Below are 24,051 nucleotides of genomic sequence, written 5' to 3' on the forward strand. Positions count from 1 at the left end.
CCTTCTCTATTCCATAAGGGTCTCAACTCTTGCATTCACGGAGACGCCTTTGTTTATTCCGTAAGGGTCTCAACACTTGCATCCACGGAGATGCCTTTGTCTATTCCATAAGGGTCTCAACACTGGCACACACGGAGACGCCTTTGTCTATTCCGTAAGGGTCTCACCACTTGCATTCACAGAGACGCCTTTGTCTATTCCATAAGGGTCTCAACTCATGCATCCACGGAGACGCCTTTGTCTATTCCATAAGGGTCTCAACACTTGCACTCATGGAGACGCCTTTGTCTATTCCACAAGGGTCTCAACTCTTGCATTCACGGAGATGCCTTTCTTTATTCCATAAGGGTCTCAACTCTTGCACACACAGAGACACCTTTGTCTATTCCATAAGGGTCTCAACACTTGCATCCACGGAGACGCCTTTGTCTATTTCATAAGGGTCTCAACTCTTGCACACATGGAGACGCCTTTGTCTATTCCATAAGGGCCTCAACACTTGCATCTACGGAGACGCCTTTGTCTATTCCATAAGGGTCTCAACTCTTGCACACACGGAGACGCCTTTGTCTATTCCATAAGGGTCTCAACAATTGCATTAACAGAGACGCCTTTGTTTATTCCATAAGGGTCTCAATTCTTGCATCCACTAAGACACCTTTGTTAATTCCGTAAGGGTCTCAACACTTGCATCCACGGAGATGCCTTTGTCTATTCCATAAGGGTCTCAACTCTCGCACACACGGAGACGCTTTTGTCTATTCCATAAGGGTCTCAACATTTGCATTCACAGAGACGCCTTTGTTTATTCCATAAGGGTCTCAACTCTTGCATTCACGGAGACGCCTTTGTTTATTCCGTAAGGGTCTCAACCCTTGCATTCACGGAGATGCCTTTGTCTATTCCATAAGGGTCTCAAATCTTGCACACACGGAGACGCCTTTGTCTATTCTGTAGGGGGCTCAACACTTGCATTCACGGAGACGCCTTTGTTTATTCCATAAGGGTCTCAACTCTTGCACACACGGAGACGCCTTTGTCTATTCCATAAGGGTCTCAACACTTGCATTCACAGAGATGCCTTTGTTTATTCCATAAGGGTCTCAACTCTTGCATTCATGGAGACGCCTTTGTCTATTCCATAAGGGTCTCAACTCATGCATCCACCGAGACGCCTTTGTCTATTCCATAAGGGTCTCAACACTTGCATTCATGGAGATGCCTTTGTCTATTCCATAAGGGTCTCAACTCTTGCATTCACGGAGACGCCTTTCTTTATTCCATTAGGGTCTCAACTCTTGCACACATGGAGACGCCTTTGTCTATTCCATAAGGGTCTCAACACTTGCATCTACGGAGACGCCTTTGTCTATTCCATAAGGGTCTCAACTCTTGCACACAAGGAGATGCCTTTGTCTATTCCATAAGGGTCTCAACACTTGCTTTCACAGAGACGCCTTTGTTTATTCCATAAGGGTCTCAATTCTTGCATCCACTAAGACACCTTTGTTTATTCAACAAGGGTCTCAACACTTGCATTCACTGAGACGCCTTTCCCCAAATGTATAATTGAATATTAATGCTGTTCTGAACAAGTATATACATGCATGCTTAACCATTTTTACTTTTCAGATCTCTCTCCCTGCTGTTCCCTACCCTAATTCCCTTAACCCGACTGGTTTCACCATAACTCTGTGCTATAATAGCTTTCTGAGTTGGTGACGCCGGAAGGTGGGCCTATTGTTCGGCAGCGTGTAGATCCCGAGGAAAGGACACTGTGACACCACCCCAAATATACACACATGGAATTTCAACACAAATATCTGGGGATCACATAGAATCCCTCTTTGGGCCACATGAGACAATCTATTTAGAGCCTCCATCACCCCCCTTCTGCTCATCAGAGCCTACTTATGATCTTGAGCTTCCCTTTGTTGACTGACATATCACTGTGACTCCTTTGTTAGCCAGTAAGCATTTTTCTTGACTTCAGCCATCTGAGTTTCTTAGACTCTTTTAGCCATCCTTCACAGACTATACTCATTTTCAACCATACACCTCTAAATTCCTCTGACACGTTTCAGTCCCTATGCCCTGTGCAAGAATCAAACCCCATATTCTACAGTCACAGGTCAGTGTTTAACAGTCCCTGATTTTTAATCACTCTGCAGGCTCTGATTTTTCAGCAAATACATACTTGTTCTTTATGTGGGCTGAAGAGGTTGAGGTTTCTAGGGATTGGAAGTAGAAGCATGAATAAGAACCATTTAGAAAAGGGATCTCGTAATACATGGCTTAGACGCACATAGATGTCCTCCTGCACCTTGTCTTCTTTTTAAACTTTCAGGTCCTTCTGTGTTTTAAGGTGTTGGTCCACCTCCTTGTACTCTTCTAAGTTCTCCTTTTCTGGGTTGTTTTGGTTCTTCTGATCCTCATCCTTGCTCTGGTCTAACTAGTTATGGTCACCCTGGTACATGTTTCTCAAATCTGGCATCCTGTTTGCACTTCGTCCTGGCCCTCCTCCTGTCTCATCATTGTTTTAACTCTTCCTGGGGCTCCTAATCCTGGTACTACTAATCCTCATCCTGACTCTGCTGGTCGGCAGGGTCATTATCCACCTAACCTTGTTGTCCTGGTTCTCCTAGGTCTGGCTCTCCTAGCCTTGCTGGTTTGGGTCATCCTGATTCTCTTTGCACTGGTCCTTGTGGTCCACCTGGTGTTATCTCCACTGGTCCTGGTCCTTCTTATTAGGTCCCCTTGGGCTGGGTCTTGCCATTGTGGTCCTGGTCTGGTCCCATTAGTCCTCGTGACTGGTTGTCCTGGTTTCCCTGATCCTCACCAGCCTGGTCCTAATACCCATGTTCTTAGTCCTCCTGCTCAAATTGGAACTTCAATTCCTGGTCCCTTCCTTTTGACCTAATTGGTCCTCCTAGCCATGATCCTTTATCTGTTGATTCAGAACTTTCTAGTCCACCTTATCTGACCCATCTGGTCCCTGGCTTTAATGGTTCCAGTCCACCAACTCCTGACCTGACTAGTTCTCCTGGTACCCCTCTAACATGTCATGATACTGTTGGCCATGGTCCTCCTGCTCATTGTCACCTTGGACTAACTTGTCTACTTTATCCTGATCCTCCTTGTTCAGGTCATCCTGTTCTAAGTCGTTCTTCGTCACCCAGCTTGGTCATCACGGCTCCTATCATCCTGACCTTCCTTGCCCTGGTCATCCTTTTCCTCCTCATCATGGCCCTGCTTGTCCTAGTATGCCAGGTCCTGATACTCTGGGCCTCTGATTTGAGCTTGGTTGTGGTCCCACTGGTCCTCATTGAGCTGGCCTTCTTAGCTCTTGCCCTGTTGGCTCTGGTTGCCTGCCCATTTCCTCTTTATTCTTTAGGTCCTGTTCTTCTAGTCTTCCTGACTGTCAGTCTGGCTCGTCTAGCAATGGTCTACCTACTTCTGGTGCTCACAGTCCATGCTCTCTTCCTGATTTTGTGCCCACTAGACTTGATCCTTTTATTTCTTATACTCCTTGTTTGGGTCTTTGTATGCCTAATCCTCCTGGTTCTGGTTCGTCTGGTCATCCTGGTCACTTCAGGCACCCTTATCCTAGTTCTTTCTTTTCTTTCCTGATCCTCTTGACCCTCGTTATTTAACCTGGTCCTTATGAGCCGCCTCACTCACCCTGCTCACTTGATTCTCAGGGAATCAGTTTCTGTTCCTGCTGGTCCCCTCGGTCTGCCTGCCTTTTGTGTCCTATCCCTCCTAGGCTCTTGCCTTTCTGCTTTGGATCATCCTTGTGCTCCTAGCCCTGTCCCCCTCTCCTCATGGTCCTTCTGGCACTGTACCCAATGTTCTGGGCCCTCTTGATTCTGGTTCTCTTTGTTTAGGTCCTTCTGAGCCTTGTCATTTTAGTCACGGTCCTCCAGTCCCTTTAGTCTTCCTAACTCTGGCTGTTGTGGTCCTCCTGACCTTCCTCACGCTGGCCCCGCTACCCCTGGTCCTCGTCTTTCTGTTCTACTTAGTACTAGGGACCCTGGTCTCATAGTCATGGCCGCTTGGCACTCCAAGGACTGTTGCTGTTGGTGCTGATCCTGCTAATCCTCCTTTCTCTGGTCTTGGTCCTTCTGGCTCTGGTCCTCCTTGTATTCTTGGTACTGAACTCTCGCCTTCCTTGCACATTCTAGCTCCGGTTCCTATTGCCCTAGATCTTGTTTTTCTGGATCTGGTCCTCTTTTCTCAGGTCTTCGTGCTCATTGTCCTCATGCTGCTGCACAAACTCATGATGGTTCTCCTTTACCTGGTCCTGCTGGGCCTGGACATCCTGTTGCTCACCTTCCTGCAATACTGTTTCTTAGCCTGTGGCCTGGGCCTCCAGGCTGTGATCAACCTGGTCCTGATGTCGTTGGTCCTGATCCTACTTTACCTCCTCACCCTGGCCCTTCTAGTCCTGGTAATCAAAGTCCTAATCCTCTTTGCCCTGATCTTCTTGGTCCACTTAGTCCTTTGTTTCGTGGTCCTCTTCAAACTTTTTTTTCTGAATCTGGGATACTGTGTGCCCTGTCTAAGCTACCTGACACTCCTGCCTGAGGTCATGTTATTCATCTTTTTCATAGTCCTTTTCCTTCTCGGGGTTCAGGCCCATTGCCCCTGATCCTTCTGAGCCTTTTCCCTATAGTTTGGTTTCTCCTGCACCTAGTTTTCCAGGACCTGACCCATCTGCTATCATAGTGTTGATCTACTTAGTCCTGGTCGCCCTGGTCCTTCTTGCCTGCTATGCTTGTATCTTAAACTTTAAGCCTTCATGGCACTCACTGGTTCCCCCAGTCTTCAACCATCTAGCCCTGTTCCTTTGTGGTCCTCTTAGTCCTAGTCACCTTGCCCTGGTTCTCTTTGCCATCAACCTCCTAGCCCTGGTACCGCAGGTCCTGGCCCATCTTATTTCATGTGTCCTGGCACTGCTAGTGTTTGTCCTCCTATTTTGTGTGTCCTTGTTCTCGTGGATGTGTTCCTTGTCCATTTAGCCTTACTGGTACTGCAGCCCTTGATCCAGGTCCTGTTCATCCAGGTTCTACTTGTTTGGGTCTTCTTGAGCCTAGTCATTTTGGTTTTGGTTCTCCTGTCCACCACTGTACATTTCTCTTTGACTTCTAGATATTGGTTGTCCTTCTTTCATTAGATCCTCCTCAACCTGTTCCTGCTACTTGTAATGGCTGCTCTGCCCCACTTGATAATTGAGCCTAGTCCCTAGGTCCTGCTCTTCATGACCCTCTTAGCCCTGTTTTTGGTCCTCCTTGTCAGGAGCCTTTTAGTTTACCTAGTCTTCTTGCTCTGATCTTTTTTGTACTGCCCCTCCTTCTGTCTTCCTAATCCCTGTCCTGCTTATCCTAGTATCCTGGGCATACTGGCCATTGCCCTACAGGTCCTGATCTTCTTAGTCCTCTTCAATATGGTCCTGATTCTCCTGGCCCTCATCTTCCTGCTCCTTGCCTGCACTGCCCCACGATAAATTGTCCTGTCACAGATCATCTTAGCCTTTCCTAGTACTGCTGTTCCTTGACCTTCGCTCCATGCTAGTCTAAGAACATCCTGGCCATGTACTTTCTGGTACTGGTTTCAATGGTCATCATTCCCATGTCCTCCTGCCCCCAGACATTCAGATCCTGGGTCTCCTGTTTCACACGCTTGTGGTCCTGGACCTTTTTCTCCTTCCCACTCTAATTCATCAGTCATCCTGGTCAAGCTCTCCTTGTTTATTTAGTCCCTCATTTCCTGTTTCTAATCCTTCTGATCCTGGTCACCTTGGGCCATGTAGTCCTGGTCTTAGTCCTAGTACTCCTTTGTCTGGCCTTCATGTATTGGGTCTTCTGATGCTGGTCCACTGGCCTTGGATTCCCTAGCCTTCCTAGTCTCCGGTCCTCCTGCCCCATTCCACACCAACTTTTCCTCCTGGACTGATTATTCTACCTTGTTCTTGTCCATCTGCACATTGAAACACTATATCATAGTCTTCCTAGTAATGGTCCTATTGGATTTGGTCCTCTTAATGCCCCAGGCACTAGTCCTCTTACTTCCAAAAATTCCAATATTATAGGTCACCCTGTTTCATGTAGTTCTTGTCACCCTGGTTTAGGATCACCTTGAGTCTGACACTCCTAGACATTCTGATCCTCATCCCACTGGACCTAGATTTTCTCATCCTTTATAACATCCTGGTCATTGTAATCTAGGATCTCCAGGTCCAGCCCTCAAAAATCATCAAAAAGAGCATCACCAACATTAAAATACAATGTATGCTCGTGAGTGAATAAAACATTCCTGTAGAATGCTTTAAAACCATACTCAGTATTCTTTGCTGACAGCCAAATGCTTCATGACTGAAGCGCAAACTATGTGTGTGCCATATCCTGAAGCTTCTATTTGATTTCTACATGTCTTATTTGAATATTAAAATAAAATAAATGTTTTTATTCAAAATTGATTTTACATTTTTTTATCTGTAAACAGCTTAACTTAGTTCATGCACTTACCTTTTTACAAACTATTGTACGTTTGTATATGCACTTACTTTCAAATGTTTCACACATGTTGCATTCCTATTACAAGATGGCCACCACACCACTACTGCCTAGAGTTCCTTTTTAGGTCGCGGCCTACGTTTGCTATAGACATATTGGGGACATTCAGAAAGTTGACCTAGGAAGGCATTCTGCCCGTTGTTTGCCATTGGATATGTGGATTTTAACTCACGTTATCTTGCTTTCCATGTGCTGGCTTTATTTGTTTTAGGCTGCCCAGCTTGAGTTCGTACATTCCCTTGCCCAAACCTTATTTACAGTATCGGTCTGAGTGCTCCCTTTCTGCAATCAGACCTGTAAATCTTGTTATTATCTTGTCAAGTTTAGTGTGCATTCAAAGACCAAAGTCAAATGTCTGGCGCTGTCTTCCACGGGCGGTAGTTTCGTTTTCTTTCTCTGACTTCAAAATGAGAGGACTTAATCAACAAAATTGCAGGCTTCTGGGGGTAGTAAACAGCTTTCTTTCTAGCACACAACAACATTTAAATTAACTGTGTAAGTATTTCACAATAAATCAGAATAAGCAATATAAATTAAGCACTCTATGACACTTCACGTTATGCCTGTCTACTCTATCGTGCACCACTCTACTCTATGCCAATGCAGTCTTCGCCACTCTACTACACACCACTCCAGTCTAGGCCACACCAATCTACTCTGCACAACTCCACTCTACACCACTGTACTGTAAGCCATTCTGCAAAACTGCACTCTACACAACTTCACATTATACCAATGCACTCTATGCCAATTTACTCTATGACAATCAACTCTATGCCCTGCAGTCTACGCCATTCTATTTGACACCACTCTAATTGCTCTGCACCACTGCAATTTATGCCAAAGGTGTCTATACCCCCTTACTCAATGCCATTACACTCTCTGCCACTATATGCAACTGCACTCTATACTGCACCATTCCAATGTACAACACTTCACTCTAGTCTGAAACAATCTACTCTACACTATTACACTTTATGCCACTCAACTCTTCACCACTGCACTCTACGCCAATGCACTCTATACAACTGCACTCTATTTCACTGCACTCTACGCCACTGCTCTCTGCTCTCCATCACTGCACTCCGCACCACTGCTGTCAATGCCACTCTACACCACTGCACTCTGACACTGTACTCTGCAACACTGCACTCTGCCACTGAACCCTACACCACTGTACTCTGCACTACTCCACTCTACGCTACTGCACTCTACGGTATTGCACTCTACAGCACTATACTCTAATCTGCACCACTCTATGCTGCTCTACTCCACACTATTCTATACCACTCGACTCTACTTTGCACTCTATGCCACTGCATTCTATGCCGCTCAACTCTACTCTACGCCACTGCCCTCTGCATCTACTCCATGCAACTCTTGTCAGCGCCCCTGCACTCTATGCCACTGCTCTCTGCACCACTCTACTCCATGCCCCTCTACTCTGCCCCACTCCACTCTGCAGCACCCCAATCTACTATGCTCCACTCTAATCTACGCCACCTCATTCTACAGTGCTGCATTGTACGATGTTGAATTCAATGCCACAGGACTCTCCACCACTGTACTCTCTAAAACTCTATGCCAGTGCACTCTACACCAGTCCACTCTACTGTAGCCCCTCCAGTGTATGACACTCTACACACCTCCACGCTATGCCTCTCCAATACACAACACTCTTTGCCACTCCACTCTACAACACTACTCCACTCTTTGCCATTCCATTCTATGACACTCCCGCCACTCTCCTCTAACCCACTGTCTTTTAGCCATGCTGGACAGCAGCAGTGCTGATGTACAACATGGCTAAAATACATTGGCAAAGCCAATAGCTCATGCATAGACAAGATCAATTGACTTTGCCATTGCTTGTTACTTTATGGGCAGGTAAATAAAGACTAGGCCTGGGCGGAGTTCATGGAGTCTGACTCCACAGAATTCTGCAGAGTTAAATAAAAAGTCTGTAGAATTCCTCTGAGGTGGAGTTCTGTGACCCGTGGAGTCCTGAATGCGCCAGATCTCGGAAACGCTAAGCAGGGTTGGGTGGGTTAGCCAGGCCCAACCTTGCTCAGTGCTTTCAAGATCTAGCACATTCAGGAGAGGGCCACAGACAGTGAAAGCTGCCATTTCAGGCCTCTTGTCCAACGGCCTGTCCCATGTGCACACGAGGCCTGAAACTGCAGCTTTCACTCTCTACGGCCCTGGCCTGAATTTAGGTCAGGGCCGTAGGCAGCGGGCGCTGCCAGGCCTGTTGTGCACTGGCCGTGCACAAGAGGCCTGATACGGCAGCTTTCACTGCCTACGGCCCTAGCCTGAACTCAGGCCAGGGCCATAGGCAGCGAAAGCTGCAGTTTCAGTCCTTGTTTGTGCACCAGTGTGTACAAACAACGAAAAAAGAAAGAGATGAGGACTTCCAGGGGGTCCTCCTCTCCTCGTCGTCTGTCCGCAACAAGTCTGCAGCCTCCCTCTGGTCTCTGCTCCAGTGCATGCTGCAGCTCAGTTATGGGCTGCACAGCGCAAGTGCAGACTGTCTGTGCTTGTGCTGTGCGGCCCATAACTGGGCTGCAGTGCGCACGGGGTGCTCCACTCTGCTGGCAGGTGTAGCCGAGTTTTTGGACTAACTCCGCGCTCCAAACGGAGCACAGAGCTCCAAAGACTCCATTAACTCCGCCATCGGAGCAGAGCTCCCTGCACACCCCTAATAAAGACCTTCTTCAAACTATTTATGCGGCCCCTAGTCAAAACGTACATCATCTCTACTACTTAGTTTATGGTTGGCTACACAGCAGAGATTATGTACTATTTTGCCAGCCGCTGGGTAAATTACAGAGAATGTGTACTAGTTGGCTGGCGGCTGGGTGAACTGCAGAAATTATGATGAACCCATTGTGTCCTGTACTTCCTGGTTCCCAAATGCGTGATAACGGTCAGGATGTCACACCAAAATAGCACACAACTCCCCACCCTCCACTTTGGCTCAGGCCAAAGAATCAAGTGCAGGGAAGGGTCAGTTATCCAACAAGGGCTCGCTCTGTTCAGACTTCTGCTTATAGAAATACATGCCAAAAAATCGGCTGAGACCTTGAATTAGCCACAGCACAAGGGAAACGAAGGAGACTAGGACAGAAGGTGGCAGTAACTAATTGCAAAATGTCAAAGAAATGCAAGACAAAGTAAAAAACCTAAAATAACAGTAAGAGGTCAGGCGTCTAAAAACATAGGTCAGGGTAGCCCACCAAGGACGCAACTATTTATAAGTACACGCTGAAAATGAAAATTGCACAATAATGCCTTGATATTTCTTCTCCTTCACAAAAAAACAAACAGATGGCATTCTCCACATGTGCATACAAACAGAATACTGACTGCCTTGCATGTTGATACCTCTAAAAAGTTTACACACACGATGCTGTATTAATGCAAGAATTGATGCCATTGCGAGCAGTGCACACTTGACACACCATTAAATAACTTATCAGCATTTCACTGGATCAGGTTTGCAGAGTACGTATGCACGAACACGCGCACCACTGTAAAGCTGTCAGCCCTACGTCGTGTTAGACATCACTCTGCCGCTTTGTGCCCATTCCCCCTGGCACGCGCATGTTATCCGGGCCCATTAATCACCTATGGCTCTGAGTGATGGCAATCGTAGCTCAGTGGAGCCTGGCACTTCTGCTTCCTCGGGTCCATTTATCTTCAAACTGCCGACACTTAAAACTATGTTGGCATTGATCAGGCTGGGCGTTTGTCAGTGACATTCACACTAGAGCATTAAAGTGTATTCCCAAGGGAGCGCTCGGATTTTACCGCAGTCACCGCAGAGTAATATCCCCGAGGAGCACAAGACCTGTAATCTCATTAAAATGAGAACAATGTACCTGCAGGGGACCTCCTGCACAGTAACCACACTCACCTCAGATCAGTGTATCTTTACAGGAGCTAGAACTAGTAACTGAATTTCCACCAGTGATGGAGGGACAGAAAAACCTGACCTGTAGCCAGATGATAGAGCTCAATGCAATGCGACCAGCCACATTCACTGGATCAAACTGCATCTCCAAGGGATCTATAGAGCTATTATATGTATATGTATTATTTTGATCATTTATATAGTGCTTTCTGCAACCCTAAGGTCGCCTCAAAGTTCTTGGGAGGCAGGGGAAAACACAAAAGTGAACCAGTAGCGAGCAATGGAGGAAACAAGATGAAGTGATTGAGGAAAGAGGAATGAAACACACAGATCCTAGTTTGGGCCAGAGAGCATGCCTGGGAAGCAGGAGGCTATCTTCTCCCCCAAATCTCAGTGTCTACATTCTGGCCTCTTATGCAGTCCTCTTCTGATTCCTGCATTACCTGTGGTTCTACATCTGAAGAAAGGCTTGTGGGGGTGACAGGACACATGGGTGAGCACTAATTCCATTAGCTTCTCTGGAATCTTGGAGCAGTAAGAGCACTCACCACACAAGTATCTGGAGTAAGGGATGAGGATCCATCCAAGTGGCCCTTAAGGCTTGGCTCAGACTTTTGCCTTCCCTGAACCAGTTCTACAGCACTCAAAATCTTATTGTATGCTCCCCAGCTAGCCGTTCTGAGAAGTCCTGTGTGATCTTGATACTGAAGGAACTCAACAAGGACTGAAATTCACTTTTGGAGACGCAGATAATGCAAGGCAGAAAACCATGCTCTTTTTGCTACTGCAACTCCTGGTCAACCAAAAGAATACAGATCTGTGGGACCTATAGTAGGTAAGCTCTGCTATGCAGTACAACCATGTCCATGCCGAAGATTACAAAAGTAAGAATGACAGCACCTAAAGTGATACAACATTTTTGAAAGTTGAGTTTCTAAGCAGCTTCATGTAAATTAACCACATCAATCCATAGACAATGAACTGTCCTTGGAACGTCTGGAACTGCTGCGACATTCCTATAACAGCCATGTGCCTCCAAGGTAGCTCCTGCACTGTAGCCACAGCCACATAACAGCAGTGCCATGACATTCTTCCTTCTGTGTTGTAACTATGGTCACACCACAACCACCTCACTCCAAGGTAGCTCCTGAATTGTAATCAGAGCCACACAAGAGTCGTGCTAGATTGGGTACCTTCTTGACTGTAGCCACATTTCCACTACTGTGAGGTACATCCAAGGGTGCTTCTGCACTGTACTGTAACCAAAACCAACACAAGGGCTGTGCCAGCTCAGTGAACCTACACAGCGGTAAATGCATTCCCATCACAGCCATATGCCTCCAAGGGGAATCCTACACTGTAACCACAGCCACATAAGCGCCGTGGCAGGTCATGGTACCTTCTGTGGTGGAAGCACAGTCACACTAGAACAAAGCATGTGTTGCACCCAAAGTTTCACAAATAAGCAACACAATCTATTCCATACAGTGCAATATGTTACCACTGAAGTCAGTCAACCTACAAACCACCCTGTGTCAAAATAAAATCACCCATCACCAACCTGAACAATTGGTTAAAACAAAGCTGCGGATCTTAAAAGGACATGTCTACTAAACTAGAAAAACACTCATTCAGCAACCATCCTGATCCAATCAACTGTCATCACAACAGGACCGAAGCTATTTTAATGATCACACATGGTGATCAATAGCTTCAGCTACAAGCCAACCCTGATGAACAATCTAAAAGAAATCTGACAAAAACTCCACATTCAAGATTCCTGTTAACACCATACCTGGGATACTCCCTAAAGGACATGTTAATTACTTTATCATGCCATCATAGAGGACATGAACTCCTCCATTCCCTCCCGAAAAATACTAACCTTTGACCATAGATGTTTGGCCAGAATTTTGGCGTATCTTTCACTTTCCATGAAGGCAACTGTCTACATTCAGCACTACTAGCTCACCGAAGCCAAGTATTTTCTGGACGTCTAGCATTCTGAATATCCTCGAAATGGGGAACAAAACAGAGCTTCTCTCTTTAAGGCATGATAACCTTGTGATTCAAACGTGGGATTACAGTGTAATGGGTGATTGGCAATGTTTGGAAAAGCTGGGTGAAAATAGAAGTTGACAGCTCACCATCCTCACTGTGGTGTCTGGCCCAGTGAACTGTAAGTGGTCTGAGCTCAGATTGAAAGGAATATGTTCATCTAAGGGCCACAGAAAGGTTACTACAGGGGTCCCCACTGATGTGTTGATGTATGCAGTTGAGTGTGCTTCATCTGAACGTCGAGAGGCATTGGAATGGGCAGAAAGGTGCAACAAGGCCTAGCAGAGTACCTGTAAAGACTTTGGGCCAGGGGCACAGTGCTGGCCTGCACACAATATTATGAGCATTTTGTCACTATGATCACACTTAAACAAAAGCATTTGACAACTTTCTGGTTTAGTACTGTGAAGTAGATTTAAGACCAAGCAGCAGTGTTACACATTCCCTTTGCAGATGTCCCCTGCAGTGCAATCCAAATAGTTAAGGTCTGTTAAAATAAAAACTTTGAGAAGAATGTGTCTAAAATGCGCATTTTTGCATTTTACAAAAGTAACTGTCAAACGAGCCTTACCATTTAGAGGTAGCGTTTATAGGGCATTTATGAAGACCCACCCACTGCCACTGCAGACAAGGAGGGGCACATGCAAACACCAGCAGCAAACACTCACGCATGATAATAGCTTTGACTCATTACTACGCCATACACACATTCTGCCAACTCCCTCTGGGAGGACTGTATAAAGCAGTTTGTTGAACGTTGTACTGGAAAATTGGCAGAAACGTGTCCTGTTAACTACTATGTATGATTTCTTCTGTTACAAAGGTCTAAGATGATGAAGGTGGGAGAAGAGAGGACATATACAATCAAGCTGATGTAGAAAGCAATTAAATAAATAAAAGCAGGCATACAAATTACATTACAACTAATCTTACAGAACCAGAGTTTAGACAAATGTTATCTATAGTGATAACTATCAGATATAAAGTTATGAGTGCGTGTCATGGAATGTCTTCTGGAGTCATAGAATACCTGTCTGAACACCAAGCCTTACACTAACGAAACTATTCCTTAGCAATAGGTGACTCCAGCTCTCCCTGCATGAACTCTAAAATATGTGTCTCAGATCTAAGCATTAGTCCTTTATCTAGGCCTAGTTGGAGTTTGTGGAGTTCCTCTACACGGAAGGTACCAAAAAACTCTGCCATGCTATGCGGAGTTCCGCAAGCAGCAGAGCGTGTTAGGTTGTGCCATTCACACTGATTTTTAGTGCCGGGTGTTTGTCCCAGGCTGAAAAATGAGCGCAAACTGCACCATGCGCACTGCAAGAGGCTGCTGCTTCTTTTCTGTGGCTCAAGTAGATTTTCTACTCGAGCAGCAGCTTCCTCAATGCAAACTGAAAGTTTTTCAATGCAAGTGGTAGCGATCATCCGTGACAACTCGTATTGAGAAATCTTGCTGGGAGGTGGTCTGGAGTAAGATTTTACTTAACGTTGGCGAGCGCGAATGAGGAAAAAACTCTGCTCCACTCTGCAGGGCTTTTCAGAACTCTGCGCTCTAGGCAGAGCACCAAATGTGAAAAACTCTGCAAACTCCACGAGCGGAGCAGAGTTCACCACCCACCACTACCTTTATCTCTTTTGACACTTGGGCCCTCATTACAACCCTGGCAGTCGGTGTTAAAGCAGCGGTAATACCGCCAACAGGCCGGCGGAAAAAAAAATGGAATCACGACCATGGCGGAAACCGCCAACATAGACAGCCACTTTAACACTCCGACCGCCACAGCAGTAGAAACAAAAACCACGGCGGTACCCGCCAACAGACAGGCGGAACACAATGTATCGCCCACTGTATTACAACAGGCCTATCTGCCACCTTATCCGGGGCGGTACCAACGCGATCAAAAGCACGGCGGAAACAGGACTTGAAAAGGAAACCACTCACCCCTCGACACCCAATGAGGAACCAAGACGCCATGGAGCCCAAACTACACGTCCTGCCCACACTGGTCTTCCTCCTTCTGTTTCAGGACATTAAAGACGCCATCTACGACCATGGTGAGTACTGCACCTACAACACAGGGGAGGGGGGAGGGAAAAGAGAGTGACACATACACGCAACACGCAATACCCCCACCTCCACCCTCACCCACAACATAATACACACAAATACATTCAGCAACATTACATATACACCTCCTGATCCCCTGGAAGAACGCAAGGACTAAAGGAAATTATTGTAACGATTGTAATCAAGAAAAATCAGATAGTGCAAGTTCACTATATACAAATATGTACACCAACTACACAAGTCTGGATATTAATCAAACATCGTCCGTGGATCAGTGTCGCAAAATGCATGGGCAAAGCCCACACAAGATACCTGACTCAAAACGGAGAGAACACTGCAGGGGCATCAGATCGAAATTAAACAGGCACTTCAGGAGGAGGGGGAGGGGGGTACCTCAGCCGGATGAACGCACGACGCCACTGCTCCACGAGTGGGCTCCATGCCCACTGCTGTATCCTGGGGTGTGCAAAGCCACAGTCTCACAAGTGTTTCCAGTGGGTGGTTTGCCCACTGCTCCATCCTGGGGAGTGCAAAGACACAATCTCACAAGTCTTTACAGTGGGTGGTTTGCCCACTGCTCTATCCTGGGGAGTGCAAAGCCACAGTCTCACAAGTCTTTACAGTGGGTGGTTTGCCCACTGCTCTATCCTGGGGAGTGCAAAGCCACAGTCTCACAAGTGGATAACAGTCTCCACTTGTTCTGGAGGGGGCATTGTGCCCAGAGTGCTTCATCCTGCCAAGGACTGAGGAAGTGGATGCTTTTCTCCACTGGTTCTGGAGGGGGCTTGGTGCCCAGAGCGCTTCATCCTGCCAAGGAATGAGGAAGTGGATTTTAATCTCCACTGGTTCTGGAGTGGGCGAGGAAGTGGATGCTTTTCTCCACTGGTTCTGGAGGAGGCTTGGTGCCCAGAGTGCTTTATCCTGCCAAGGACTGAGGAAGTGGATTCTTTTCTCCACTGGTTCTGGAGGAGGCATTGTGCCCAGAGTGCTTCATCCTGCCAAGGACTGAGGAAGTGGATGTGAATCTCCACTGGTTCTGGAGCGGGCATTGTGCCCAGAGTGCTTCATCCTGCCAAGGACTGAGGAAGTTGATGTGAATCTCCATTGGTTCTGGAGGGGCATTGTGCCTAGATTGCATCACATCCAGTGTGGCTGGTCCCATTCATTCACATAGGTGTGTGTGCCACAAGATTGCCTGGAACAGGGAGCACAATACGCCATGGAGGCAGAGACATACCCCACCCTGCTGCGGCTTCGCCTGCCACCTGCAGGTCCAAACAGTGATGAGAGTCATGCCTCACAGAAGCTGTGCAGGGTCCAGGATGTCACCTCCAACCTCGGACGGCTTCCCACTGGGGATGATAGCCATGTCAGCTGTGGTGGCACTGTCTGAGCACGTTGTGGGGCTGGTGGCGGTGCTTGCGGCGGTGTCTGTGGCAGAGGTGCTGACGGTGGTGCATGTGTCTGCACCTGTTGAGGGACACAGCAGGACGTCTCCTGCAGCCTCGGACGGCTGCCCACTGGGGATGATGCTGGGGACTGTTGCTGAGGAAGCAGACATGCAGGTGGCGGTGCTGGTGGCATTGCAGGTGGCGGTGCAGGTGGTGGTGCTGGTGGCGATGCAGGTGGCGGTGCTGGTGGCGGTGCAGGTGGCGATGTCCACCACTGTACAGGGTGGTGTAGTGGTTGGCAGAAGGGATGACTCAAGTCCATCAGTCGGAGCCACTGTGCCCTGTCCTGACCTGCTCTTCGGCCTGTGTCCCCTTCCCCAACTTTGATGTTGCCGCCGGTGTCTTGCCACTGTCCCCTTTTGGTTTGGAGGAACCCTTGCTTGCTGGTAGGTGCGGCTTCTCCCTCCGGGATGTGGGCACCTTCTTCACCTTGGCAGGTGGCGGAATGGCCTGCTCCTTGGCCTCGCTAGGTGGCACACTGGCAGCCCTGATGGGTGGCGCACTCGATGAGACCGGAGTTGCTAGCACCACTGTGCTTGGGGATTTGGTGGCTGAGGTGCTGTGCTGGGAACTGGAAAGCCTGGCCCTAGGGGAAGGACGGGGGAGGTGTAGGGAAGAGGTCAATGTTAGCCAGGAAAAGTTTCTTAGACACACTGGGATCGGAAGATGGAGGGGGCTTGGGAGTGGAGGAACAGGTAGTGGTTGTAGGAGGTGTACGTTTGCTGAATTTGGATGAAGGTGCATGGGCCGGAGGCTGTTGTGAGGTGGATGGCTGTTGGGTGTGTGTGTGCCTGCGTTTGTGTTATTTGGGAGGAAGGATCACAGATACACTGGGAGAGGACACTGGAGATGTGTGAATGGTAGTAGGGGTGGTGATTGCACGTGAGCGGTGTGTGGTGATGGGCGTGCTGGTGATGGAGGTAGTGGCTGAGGATGCAGTGCATGCAGGTGTGAGTGGAGATGAGACAGGGAGGGAGGAAGAGGACGTGGAGGAGGGGGACACAGTGGAGGCAGTGGATGTTGCTGTGTCTGCATGGGGTTGGTGCTTGTGTGAGTGCTTGTGGGATGTGTGGTGCTTATGTTTGCCATGTCCACTCTTGTGTGTTGAAGAGTGTGCATGCTGGTCTGATGGTGTGCTTGGGATACGCTGAGGTACAGGGGATTAGGTCTGGGTGGAGGAAGTTGGAGGGGGGAGGCTGGACACAGGGACAATGGCTGCCATCAGTGCTGTGGCCAGAGCCTGAAATGCTCTCTGTTGGGCCGCCACGCCAGAGTGAATGTAGTTCTGGTATGGATTTGTTTGTTGCAAATGCCTCTCAACACCCTGGATGGCATTCAAAATGGTAGATTGCCCAACAGTGAGGGATCTCAGGAGGTCAATATCCTCCTCCCTGAGGGCAGCAGGGCTGACTGGGGCAGGGCCTGGGGTGCCTGGGGTGAAGGAGATGCCCACCCTCCTGGGTGAGCGGGCACAGGACACACGCTGAGGGGCTGCTGGGAGGGTGGTGCTGGTGGGGGGGGGTGGCGGCTGTACCTGTTGATGTGGTGGGCACAGAGGTGCCCGCCACTGCAAGGGAGCTCCCATCAGAGGAGGAGTCGCTGGTGTATGCTCCTGTCCCGGTCGCAGAGCTCCCCTCACCCTACACCCCACTGGTGGCTTCAGACTCTGTTACTTCACCCTCCAGGGTCATGTGGGATGCAGCTCCCTCCTGCTCTGGTGCCACTGCTCCTCTGCCAGATGATGCTAATGCACGCAAGAACAGGGTGGGGAAGACAGAAGAAACACATGTTCAGTGCATGCAACACCACTACCGTTGGCGGACACAACACACAGGGAGCAGCCCTATGCCCTAAGCCATGCACTAACAGTTCTTAGGAAATTCACATGCCCATGGGGGACGATGCCTAAGCCCATTTGCTGCACACCTGGAACCCACAGGAGCCTGACTAGGTGTAGATGGCTACTACCACTATTGGAGTTGGAGTGCCACTGAGCCTGCCTAACAAGGGACCTACCCTACCAAGTTCACCCTGGCCTAGGGTAACCCACAGCCCACTTCTCCCAGCCAGACACCTCGTAAAGGGACAGAGTCAGCTGAATGAGAGTGTACTTACCCCTTTGTAGCTGCTGTGATGCCCTCAAGCGCCCATCCAACTCCGGATATGCCATCGTCAGGATCCGGTACATCAGGGGGGTCATGGTGCGACAGGCACCCCTTCAACGTTGGGAGCCCACCCTCAGCTGGGCCTCTGATGTCTTCTTGCTCCAGCGGCGCAGGTCCTCCCATCTTTTCCAGCAGTGGGTGCTCTGTCTATGGTAGACCCCCAGGGTCTGGACGTCCTTGGCGATGGCATGCCAAATACCCTTCTTCTGGTGGGCGCTGACCTAGAGGAAAAGTGAAGTTAGAATGTATGTTACTATTCCGTACAGTTCTTCTCACGCATTGCCTAAACACCTCCCGCCCTGGCCCAGACAAACATACACACACACTATCCTCACATGCTGGCCTATCCCCCTCCCCACGCTCTTCCATCCACGACACTCCATACAATCATGTGCCATCCACCATGCTCACAGTGTACTCACCTGTTTGTCTGGAGGACCGTACAGTTGCGTGTACTGGGGGAGGACCCCATCCACCAGTTTCTCCAACTCCTCCAAAGTGAAGGCAGGGGCCCTTTCCCCAGACACTGTAGCCATTGTCGCTTCCAGACACAGGTCAAAGCAGCACTTGCAGTGTAGGTCCTCTCCTGTTGAAGGTCAGGTATCAAGTGAGGGAACAGTTAGAAAATGGCGGCCACGTCCGTGGCGGTGCGTACTGTCACTGCTGCCTTACATCGTCATTGGCTCCTGGAACCCATAGGGCCCAATGTTAACCTATACTGAATTGCGCTGCGGTATTCGACCGCCTACCGCGACGGTGTACAACACCAGCACAGTTACCTAATTTCCTCTCGTCCCACCTTACAGATCAGGCAGCCGCCATTTCAGGGGGCCACATGGCAGGCAAAAAAACGGTGTCACACCTATTTAGGCCAGGAATACGGACAGACAAAGGCACATGGCGAATTTGTAACGTTTTTGCAAAAAACACATTGTGATACCTAAGTGTTGGATGACCCTCTGCTCACTGTTCTCCTCCATACGGCTCGTCCGCTGGGGCAGGTGATGAGATGGCGGCATCCTCCGGTGTACAGACCCCTGGTGGACCTGTCGACAATGGAAGAGAGACACATCATTATCACTTACAGACTTGATTGTGCAACAATCCAGGAACTGTGTGCCCAGTTGGAGTCAGACCTGATGTCAGCAATCCGCCATCCCACAGGAATCCCCCCCTCTAGTGCAGGTTCTGTCTGTACTCCATTTCCTGGCCAGTGTGTCTTTTCAAACAACAGTGGCCATGGCATCAGGGATGTCATAGCCAATGTTCTCTAACGTGTTTCCCAGAGTGTTATCTGCCCTGCTGAAACACATGCGCAGCTACATCATTTTCCCTCAAGTGGAGGATTTGCCAACAGTGAAATGTGACTTTTATGCCCTGGGACATATCCCCAACATCATTGGTGCCATTGATGGTACACATTTGGCATTTCTCCACCCAACCCGCAGAAATGAACAGGTGTACAGAAACCAGAAAAGCTACCATTCAATGAATGTGCAGATGGTGTGTTTGGCAGACCAGTTCATCTCCCATGTGAAAGCCAAGTATCCGGACTCAGTGCACGACGCTTACATTTTGAGAAATAGCAGCATCCCTTATGTGATGGGCCAACTCCAGAGGCACCGTGTGTGGCTAATAGGTGAGCCTAAACTCCCCACACAGTTCCATTTGGTGTCTGGGTATGGGAGATTCCCTAATGTTTGGAGGATGTCTAACAGTTGTCCCTCGATATTTGCAGGTGACTCTGGCTACCCCAACCTGTCATGGCTACTGACCCCAGTGAGGAATCCCAGAACAAGGACAGAGGAATGCTACAATGAGGCACATGGGCGAACTAGGAGGATAATAGAACACATCTTCGGCCTCCTGAAGGCTAGATTCCGGTGCCTCCATCTGACAGGTGGATCCCTATACTACTCACCGAAGGAGGTGTGCCAGATCATCGTGGCCTGCTGTACGTTGCACAACCTGGCTTTGCGACGCCAGGTGCCTCTTCTGCAGGAGGATGGGCCTGATGTTAGTCTTGGGGCAGCTGTGGAGCCTGTGGATAGTGAAGAAGAGGAGGCAGAAGAAGAAGATGTAGACAACCGAAACAACATCATCATGCAATACTTCCAGTGAGACACAGGTAAGAAGATTGAACTGCTTCCCACATCTCATACTATTGTAGGAGCTGGCGTAAATCTGCCTTTTTCACTCTGTGTATGGACCCTGACTTGTCACTTTGGCTTTCCGTTTCACAGATTTGGCTCCCAATTTGTGCCCTCTGCTATGTTTACTCCTGGCCTACAGCTGTGTAACCTTGGTATGTGAACAAGTACATTGACATTGCTATATTCCTGAGATTTTGCAAATACACATTTGTGAAAGCACAGGCTGACTCCAGATTATTTTGTGAATCAAGGGTGTTTATTTCTGTGCAAATAAGTTGCGGGGTGTGTGAAATGGGATGGGGTGATGGTGGAGGAATGTCCATGGCAGAGTCCAGTCTATTTGTATCACAGGTGCATTGTCCAATGGGGCATAGGATGTGGAGCAATGGCAGTTTAAGGTGGACAGGATGACAAAGTGGAACAGAGGGTGACACTCAGGAGGGTCTTTTTTCCTGGCGGGGGTCTTGGCAATGTTCTCTGTCTTGTTCCTGGATCTAAGGGACCATTTGCAGGCTGGTTCTCCTGCTGTAGGGGGTAGGGTGCTGGTGGCCTGTTGGTCCTGTGGCGGTGCCTCCTGTCCACTAGCGCCGGCGGAGGTGGAGGGCTGACATCATCCAGGCTAGTGTCAGGGGGCCGTTTGTGTCCCGCTGTGTCCCTCATGGTGTTGACAAGTGCTCCCAGCACCCATGCAATGGTGACCAGGGTGGTGTTAATGGACTTTAGGTCCTCCCTGATCCCAAGGTAGTGTTCCTCCTGCATCCGCTGGGTCTCCTGAAACTTGGCAAGTACCGTGCCCCTGGTCTTCTGGGAATGGTGGTATGCTCCCATTATGTTTGAGAGTGCCTCGTGGCGAGTGGGTTCCCTGGGCCTGTCCTCCCCCTGTCGCACAGAAGTCCTCCCAGCTTCCCTGTTATCCTGTGCCTCTGTCCCCTGAACCTTGTGCCCACTGCCACTGACCCCAGGTCCCTGGTTGTCTTGGGTTAGTGGGTTTGCCTGGGGTCCCTGTAGTGGTGGACACACTGCTGATTGACGTGTACTGGGGACAGAGGGATGGGCCCGCTGGTGTTGGTGCTGGTGTTTCCTGAGGGGGGAGGCTCTGTGGTGGTTTGGGACTGTTTCAGGGGAACCGACTGTCCCGAGGTCCCTGATGGGCCAGGCTGGTCATCTTGATGCAGGCGTGCAGAGCTGCTGTCATCACTGTGGGCCTCTTCTGTGAGGGGACTGGATATGTCTGCCACCTCCTGTCTGGTGACGTTGGGTATGGGTCCTGTTGGGGTGTAAATGCATAATTTTAGTATCTGTGTGTGCCATCTTGTGCATTGGGTAAGGTACCCTCTACTCCTGTGCTTGCGTCATTGTGTTAGCCCTTTTGTGATAGTTGGTTTGGGGTTTATGTGGGTTTCTGTACTGGACATGCTTTGGTGACGGTGGTCCATGCATAGGTGTTGCATGCAGGGCCTTGGTATTGAGACATGTGGGTTGTGGTAGTAGGACCTATGGAGTTGATGGTGTGATGGGGTGAGGGTAAGAGTGGGAGTATGTGATGGCATGCAGGTGGGGTTGGGGGGATATAGTAGTAAAGATATGACTTACCAGAGTCCAGTCCTCCTGCTACTCCTGCGAGGCCCTCAGGATGCATTTTTGCCAAGACTTGCTCCTCCCATGTTGTTAGTTGTGGGGAGGAGGTGGGGGTCCACCGCCAGTCCTCTGTACAGCAATCTGGTGTCTGGATACCACGGAACGTACCTTCCCCCGTAGGTCGTTCCACCTCTTCCTGATGTCATCCCGTGTTCTTGGATGCTGTCCCACTGCGTTGACCCTGTCGACAATTCTCCGCCATAGCTCCATCTTCCTTGCAATGGATGTCTGCTACACCTGTGATCCGAATAGCTGTGGCTCTACCCGGATGATTTCCTCCACCATTACCCCGAGCTCCTCCTCAGAAAACCTGGGGTGTCTTTGAGGTGCCATGATGTGGTGTGGGTGATATGTGAGGTGCTGTCTGTTGTGATGTGTGAGGGGTGTGTTGGTGTGTGTTGTTTGAGGTGCGTGGATGTTGTATGAGTGATGGTGTTGTATGTCTGTGGATGCTGGTGTTGTGTTAGCTAATCTCTCTCTCTGGCCTTCTTTGAGATTTTTGGTTGTAAGGGTTTGTGGGTAATGTGGGTGTGTGCCTTATATTGGATTTGGTGTGTGGGTGTGGTGTGTGTATGTGTATCAGGTGTGTGTATTTCGATTTGTCCAATGTGGTTGTGTTTTGTAAATGTGTGTGTATTTTGAGCGCAGCGGTGTGTACCGCCAATGGATTACCGCGGTTGAAAGACCACCGCTTTGATTCGTGGGTCGTGATTGTGTGGCCGTATTCTTGTTGGCGTGACTGTGGAGGTTTTGGTATCGCCAGTTTATCACTGACCTTTGGTGTGGGGGACTTGTGTGGGTGTCTGTATTATGGCAAATTCCAAGCTGTTGGTCGTGATACCTGTAGCGGAATTCCGCTGCCGCAACGGTATGTCGGCGGTCTTCAGCACGGCAGAAAGCGGCTTTACCGCCAGGTTTGTAATGAGGGCCTTAATGTAAGAATCTGAATGAATATGGTATGGTTCATAATATCTATATGTTCTGCACGTTTAAATCTCCTCCAGAAGAGGCCACAGATACAAGGCCAAATGTAGTGTATTATTTACACAGCAGAGATGGCTTTGAGTTGTATGTCCACAAAGTCTCACAAGATTGTCAAATATTCAAAAGTTTACCTAAAAGTAGAGAAAATACATTTATTCCTGTCTAAAGTTCATACTTTCTGTATTATACCATATTTAATTGTAGGTCAATTCACCAATGTATTTGTGGAAGCAAAATGCTACCGCAAAATATAGACTTCCCAGAAAGTTACATAAATCAAACCTGCCACATTTACTGAATCAGAGACGGTGTTAAACCTCAAATTCATGAGGCAATGTGGCACCTCCCCAAACATCAAATCAACAGAGTAAAACAGCTAATTGAGGAATGGATTAAACAAACCGGATGGACCACACTCAATAAATGAGTTCTAGATCAATGAAAAGTTAGAGGATTTTACTAGTCCTTTAATCATTCCATTAATGCCCCTGAGTCTTCACCCTCAAGTTAGTGCTGCTGTATCCTTGCACTCCCTCCCCTTCGGACTTAGCTGTAGGGTTCCTCACAGCACAGCGGGACTGTTGCTGCTGTGGGACCGTTGCCTTACCAAAGCCTTCTTGCTGCGTCTTGCAGCGTCTACTTTTGCCTTGCTTCGTCCTTGCCTCACCCTCACCTAGCCGAGATCCCATCGATTCCAGAGGCCTGCTCCAGTGCACTGATAGTGCAACACCACAAACAGCATCTGCAGCCGCTACCTGCACCACGCTCTTTGCTTGGCTCCATGCTCCAAATGCTCTCCAAACGCTGCTCCAGACTACAGAAATTCAAAATAAACTGCACAGAGTCAATATGCCATGACAACTTTCAGATTTAAATTTATACGAGTAGACAAAAATCCAAAAATATTTTACGTCCTAAATGATCAACAAATTCATAAGGAAAATGGATGGCATCCCTATTAGAATTCGAAAGTCTTCTTGCTCACACCCAAAATCAAGTGGTCTTTTACACAATTCTTGCATATTAAATCAATAGGTCTGCAG

This window comes from Pleurodeles waltl, chromosome 9 (assembly GCF_031143425.1).
Source record: "Pleurodeles waltl isolate 20211129_DDA chromosome 9, aPleWal1.hap1.20221129, whole genome shotgun sequence".
NCBI classification, from domain to species: Eukaryota; Metazoa; Chordata; class Amphibia; order Caudata; family Salamandridae; genus Pleurodeles; species Pleurodeles waltl.